We start from the raw sequence: 7,587 nt of genomic DNA on the forward strand, positions 1-7,587 counted from the left end.
GATAATCAGGGTATTGAGTTAGCCTTTTTCAGACATTTTGGGAAAGTGTACCAGGAAGATCTGCAAGTCACAGAAGAAGAGGTGATGACCTGGTTGAGTCAGGACTGTGTCGATCCTTTAACAGCAGATAAAAGTGAACATCTGAATGAGAGGATAAGCATTAGGGAAGTAGAAGAGGCATTTGTGGAAGGCAAGAAAGGGAGGGCACAAGGACCAGATGGCCTTCCTCATGAAGTTTATAGGTCTCAGGCCAGTATACTAAATCCCATTTTGATCTAAATTTTTCATGCACTATTCTAGACAGGAGCCGAAATGCTTGACTCTTGGAAAGAGGCCATCATTACACTAATACCGAAACCAGGAAAATGCTCAAAGAACTGTTACCCTTACAGGCCTATATCGCTTATAAATTGTGACTATAAGCTTTTTGCGAGAATTATGGCAGAAAAACTAAATGGGTTTATGTCGCAGCTTGTAGATGAGGACCAAAAGGGGTTCATTCGAGGTACAACTTTGAAAGAACTGATTTATACACTTATAGGATCTATAGATCTGGCCACCACTTATGGGCTCCCCTTAGCAGTAATGGCGTTAGATGCTGCTAAAGCACTTGACCGTGTCAACTGGGTCTATTTACAGGCTGTGGCAAAGTCTCTTAACTTGGGTTCTAATTTCTGTAAAGCTTTGGATGGAATTTACGCTGCACCTGAAGATAGGGTGTTGTTAATGGGGTTTTGACAAAGGCTGTTGGATTAGAAGGAGCACGAGGCAAGCTCCACTAATGTTTGATTTATATATCGAACCGCTAGCCAGAAGGATCAGGAGCAATATTGATATTTTACCTTCCAATACAATAGCTAGAGCAAGAAAATAGTCTTATATGCAGATAACCTCTTAATGTTTACTACCAACTTACAAAGAACATTAAGTTGTGTCTTAACATTAACAGCAGACTTCGGGAACATTTCAGGTTATGATATTAATAAAGAGAAAATGGAGGTTATGGCCTGGAACACAGAGGTAGGCGAAATAAAGAGTAAAAAGAAAATGAGATATCCAGGGGTTAAGATCACCCATGATATCGCAAAGCTAACCAAGGAAGATTTTGAAACAGTAAAGAAAGAAGTGGGAGGTTTGTTGAAGAACTGGTTATATCTCCCACTGACCTTGTTCGGCCAAGTTAATCTAGTAGAGATGATAGTTCTCCCAAAGTTTACTTTCCTTTTTGATTCAATTCCCTTACCTTTTAAGAAAGAGGGGTTACGAAGATGCAAAGTCAGATTAGTTCCTTCATTTGGTCATCTAAAGGGCCATGGATAGCTTGGAAGAAGCTGAGAAGGAGGATGGAGAAAGGTGCATTACCAGACTTGCTCTTTTACTCCTGGGCTTTTTTATTAAAGAATGGGATAATGCTTTTGAACAGACCCACAAAATCAGAGATCAGCATGCTTTTTGAGGTGATGTTGAAGAAAGAGAATGGAGGCGAATGGGACTTCATGTCTAAGTATGCAGATCCAAAGTACTTAAAAAAAGTTAGGATGAAGACCCTAGGGGGCATGGCTGTGATTTAGTATAAAATCAGGAAAGTCCATACAACTGCCATATTTCAGTCAGTTTGCCCCCATTTGGGACTCTCCTGGCTCTCCAGAATGGACAAAGCATGTGTTGGCAATCCTACTAAGAGAGGCCAGTATATTAAGGTGGAAGCATCTATTTCAAGAAGGCCTTTTTCATCACATGGGAGTGGTGTAGTCAGGAAACGGGCCATAAGATCTCAAGATTTTAGTTTCTCCAGATGCAGAGTTGGTATCAGGCCACAGATATAAAAATAGGAGAACATAATGAACTCAAAGAGAGACTAATGTCAGGGGTTGTAGCGAAAAAAGAGATTGCTATGTGGTATTGGCTGATGATCGAGATGGAAGATGGGGATTTTACCTTGCCGGTGGTCCTATGGGGAGGATGCTTGCCGGAGCTCACGCTGGAAGACCAATGGCAAGTATCTATGTCTATGATGTAGAAAATAGTAAAACCTGCATACCTGAGAAGGAATCATCTTTTCACCATCCACAGGGCCTACTAGAACCCCCAAAAACTATCCAAGTTTGGGGAAGGAGGTGATGTGGCGTGTCCAAAATGTGGCAGCATGAAGGAAGATGATGTGCATATGTTTGTGTATTGCCCTAAGATCCACACTTTCTGGGAGGCTATGAGTAGTGTCTTTTTTTTCTTTTCTTTTTTTTTGTCCTCATTAGCCTTTACGCCACCCATTTCTGACCAAACGATACCGCCCATGGGTTTTTTATCTCATATACCGAGACCGTTGACAACCACACTAGTAGTGCCACTCAATGACCACCTCTCTACATATACCACCCTTTGTAAGAGATTGGTGCATAGATGGACCCTACCGTCACGTTGAAAACACCACCGGCAAGATAGGCCAAGACCTTAATCATTGGACTGAAATATTTACAAATCTACCTATCCCTTACCCTAACAACAAACTTTTCACCCAAAATGTGCCAAAAATAGTGACCAAAATTTACATTTATCTTTTGTCGGACCCAAAGTAGTGTCTTGTCTAATTCCTTGAATATTCAATTAAAGGTAAGCATTCTACTGGTTATATTTGGATGTGTAGAGCCGCATTCTATAATCAATAAAAACAATGCAAAGCTGGTATGTTATGCTATAGTATTGGCGCGCAGAGAGATCTGCAGACAGTGGGTGTCACAGGCTCCTCCGAGATCTGAGGATTTATTAAACTCCGTGAGGAGTGTGGCCATTATAGATATTTCAGACAAGGGTCAAAGAAGGTACAAGTGTTGGTTACCCTTCCTACTTTGGTGTGAGCAACAAGTAAGAATTCTAGACCAGGGGTCCAATGATTAAGCCTTTCTCTGCCTAGGCTTGCACCTCTTTCTAATGGAGCAGGGCTGCTTGCAGAAATTGTCTGTTTGGAGAAAAAAAATGGCGGTCATATTCCAGGGCCGGCATCATGTGAACCCTCTTTCATTCCTTCTTCACCAAAGAGGCTTGGACACTCCATTTGAAAATACAAGTTGAATGGTGTGCACAAGGCAAATGAGGACAAAAAAAAACAGACTTTATTTGAGGCTAGTTTGACAATGCCTGAATGCCTCACTATCCCAAAAGTCAGGGGCTAAAATGAGTATTTATCCCTAGTTTCAGGGTCTGTTGTATGGAAACCTCATGACTCCAGGGGAAAAGGTCCTCCATTTATACTGTTGCGCCCCAGTTATTTTTGATTGCCCTGAGGCCTTCTTAATTTGATCTCTCATAGGGATTCACAATGCATACGGTTTTCAGGCACTGAAATAGCCAGACAAGTTATTAGTATGATCCATTGTTGGTCTGGATGTTTTTGGAGGTTCAAATGCTAGCTAGGTCAAAAGATTACTTAGACTTTAGTGTAGGGAATACCGCTCAAAATAGTTGTTAGACCTGGCATCCTCAGCATGATCTTCCGCTACCCTTTTGCCATCGGACCTCCTGTTTTGCTGACTTCGGTTTTACTGGTCTTAAAATTCTGCGCACTTTACTACTGCTAACAAATGATAACATGCTTGTGCTCTGTCCTTAAAACATGTTGAATTGGCTTATACCCATTTGGTGAATTGAATTTAGTGATAGGTCCATAGGAGAGTAGCACTACCTCACCCCAGGGCCTGTAAATTAAATGCTACTAGTAGATATGTAGCAATGTTTGTGCCACCCACTTAAGTAGCACTTTAAACATGTCTCAGGCCAGCCATTGTAGCCTGTGTATGTGCAGTTTTAAACTGCCATTTCGACTTGGCAAAGTAAATCTTTTGCCAGGCCCTAACCATCTTTTTTTCATAGATATAAGTCCCCCCTAGTGTTGGCCGTGAGCAACCCAGAGGGCAGGGTGCATGTATTTAAAACATGGGACATGTACCTTTAGGTTTTACCGGTTCTGGTAGTGAAAACAATCCTAAAATTCGTTTTTTACTACTGCAAGGCCAACTCTCCAATAGGACAACATTGGAGTTACCTTATTACATTTTATAAGTTTCATTTCCAGATGAGAACAGGTTACCCCTTCATGTTTGATGTCTCTGAGACCGCGGTTAGCGCTGCTTTTTTTATCACTAACAGGGTTAGCGAAATCCTTGATAATAGGAGACATGTCGCTTAACAACATTTCTCCTATTATTTTTCTCTGGAATGCCCCCTTTGCATCTCATTAGAGATGCAAGGGGAAGCGTAGAGAAAAAGGGTGCTAACATGCGAATTTGCGTGTTAGCACCCTGTTGCTGATAGGGAGATAATTTTATCTCTGCTTTCTTGGCTTTTAAAGCCAAAAAAGCGGAGATAAATCCCTTGATAATAAGCCCCTGAGTTCTAATGGACAGACTCTTGAAACATAGCTCTGACAATCTTACAACAATAGAAATCTGCTTTGGCAATTTGTATTAGTGTAGGCCTGCATTATATTAAAGGTCTCTTGCTGACATGATAAGAAATTCTTTGAAAAGATGACCCATAGGTGGTGAGGAGGTTCGGTGTCCAATCATGACATATTTGTAATCCATTTTGTGTTTCTGGACTGTGCCAAGCGCTGATGAGTCTTCCATTGATGAACTCAATTTAGGGGCAACACGGAGGGCTTAAAAAACATGTTGTGTGAACTAATGGTAATATGCTACTGATACCCTTGTTGGAAAATGGAGTCCATTACTAGGAATCTTAGTTAAGCTAGTTTAAATAGACTCTCATTTCCCACCCTCCCCCAGGTAAACTAAAGAGCATCTAACACAACTGGTATAATGGCTGTACACTCGCCTGGGTTCAAGGCCTACATGGTTTACTTGGGCATTCTATCTGCTCAATGTCCCTCCCGGCCCTCTTTCTACCGCTCTCTTTCTACCTCTCTCAGATAAATATAACTTGTGAGACACCTGCCTTGCATTACCAGATAGCCATCTATATTGTATTTTCTTTTATTGAGTTTTCATTTGGCAGCAGTACATAGCATAACAAAACAATACAGAACAAAGCAAGACAAGGAGAGCCTAGCAGAATGCTACTCATCTCAGCACTTATTCCCACAATATCAAGAGAGAGGTACTAAAACCTCTCACGTTCCAGTCCATTTTGCAATTGGAGACCATAATTTGCGACCGAATGTTTTCTTAGTGGTTCCTTTCATTTTATATAATGCAGCTTCTAAATAATACATTGATAATAGCTTAGTTTGCCACATGATAAAGTTAGGTGGCTCTTCATCAAGCCAGCCAGATGTTATGTAGAAACGGTATGCAGACATAGAGACAAACATAAATCCTATGTCCGTATCGGAGGTCACATTTGCCACATTTTCATCACATCCAAAAATAACCATTGATGATGTTAGCTTGACTTGGATAAACAGTTCAGCAGCCAGAAAATGCTCTATCTCCGCAATAAATCGCACCAATTTCGGACAATCAAAGAACATGTGTACAGCATCAGCCCCATATAAATTGCAGCGGGTACAATTTGTCCCATGCCCGTCACTCCATTTTGCTAGCTTCCCTGGTGTATAGTACAGCCTGAAAACGGACATATAATGCTGGCTGATGAGTGGCCCATTCAGTAAAACATTTCTGGCAATTACTAAACTTCTCTCTATATTTACACTTTGGGTATTCAATTTATTTTGCCATTTAGTCGCTATGGCCTCCATGTCATCCTCCCTTTGTTCCAAAATTAGTTGATACAGAGGCCCAATTCTTTGTCACTTTTTAATTGCTTCAAGAATATCAATACTGCCCAAAAAATGTAAAGAGTTTGAAACTTTCTGTAAACAGAAGCTGCGTACCTGAAGATATTTAAAAAATGTCAGCACGAGGTATATGATAAGTATTCATTAGATAATCAAACGAAACAAAATCGTTATCTATGAATAGATCTCCCAGTTTCCTAATACCTAGAGTGTTCCAGTTATACATTACCCCGTCATTAAATATCTCTGGGAGAATAGAGCAATTCTGTAAAGGAGTATACCGATTTAAATTGGTGCTAAGCCGGAATTTCTTTTTGATAGATCGCCAAATCAAAAAAGCTGCTTCTACTCTCTTAAATTTGTTTTTTTTATAGTAACTCGGCTCTATTATCCGATTTAGACACTGCTTAGCCTCTGTGCCCAGAAGCATTTCATAGATTGACGGAGATAAAAATTCCTCCGTAAAGACTTCCGGTAATAAAAAGATATCCATATCTTGCATTATTGCCATCCAATGATGCAATTGAAAATTTGGAATGCCCCAACCCCCTCTATCACGAGGTAATTCACAGCTTTTCAGTGCTCTCCTAGCACGGCGATACCCCCATAAAAATCTAGAGCACATTCTCTCTATACGTGCAAAGTACCCTGAGGATATTAACAGAGGTATAGCACGAAAAATATATAAAAACTTAGGAAAGATTAACATTTTAATCACATTGCTGCGGCCGAGTAAAGACAACTTCAAATTATTAATTCTTTCTAAAGTTCTGTTTGAGGATATGATTACAGGATCCAAATTAATAGGAATGATATCCTCAATAGTGGCTGTGATTTTGATCCCGAGATACGTGGCCTCTTTATCTATTTTCATATTCTCAGGGCGCCCTACCGCCGAATGTATAAGCTGAGTTTTATCGATATTCAGCTTATAACCTGATAGACGGTCAAATTCTTCCGCCGACTTTACAATAGTAGGTAATGCCGTATTGAGTTCGGCTGTTACCACGGCAATATCATCGGCGTAGGCACTGACTTTTAACTCCCAGCTCTTTAGCTGTGCTGGTTTGATTGCAGGATTCCCTTCCAAGTTTCAATATACAAAGCGAATAGCAGGGGGGAACAGGGACAACCCTGTCTCGTCCCGGCCCTGACAATGAACCAGAGATCAGAATGACCGCTGTCGGCTGAACATAGAGTGTTTGCATTGCTTTGATGACCTCTGCAGGAATCCCCATCTTTCCCAGCACGGATCACAGGAAGGGCCAATTGACCCTGTCGAACGCCATTTCGGCGTCCAACAGGGCCACCCCAACCGAGGAACCAGTCCCCTGCGCCCAATCCAGCAGGGATATTATTTGCCTGACGTGATCAGTAGTACCTCTACCATGTATGAAGCCGTGTTGTCTTGTGGAGACAAGCCCCACCATTAAATCATTTAGCCGATTGGCGATCAACTTCGAATAAATTTTGCTGTCAGTATTCAACAAAGAGATTGGCCTATAAGACCCCATCTCTTCTGGGTTTTTTCCCTACTTTTTAAAGATAACAATTATAGCTTCTGCCCATGACCGCGGAGCCATCCCTGCAACAGCCTGACTGCAAACATCCACCAGCTCTTTTTTTAGTTGGTTTCTAAATGTTCTATAAAATTCCAATTGAATATTATCTGGCCCTGTGGCCTTGCCCAGGGCTAACCCTAATATCGCTGTCTCGATCTCTCCCCATTCTGGGGGTGCCGAGAGGATCCTTTGCTGAACATCAGATAGAATTAATGAACTTGTATCCTTAAAATATTCATTTGGATCAGCGGGTTCCCCTTCCTCATTATAAAG

The sequence above is a fragment of the Lissotriton helveticus genome, chromosome 3_1, assembly GCF_964261635.1.
Source record: "Lissotriton helveticus chromosome 3_1, aLisHel1.1, whole genome shotgun sequence".
In the NCBI taxonomy this organism is placed as follows: Eukaryota; Metazoa; Chordata; class Amphibia; order Caudata; family Salamandridae; genus Lissotriton; species Lissotriton helveticus.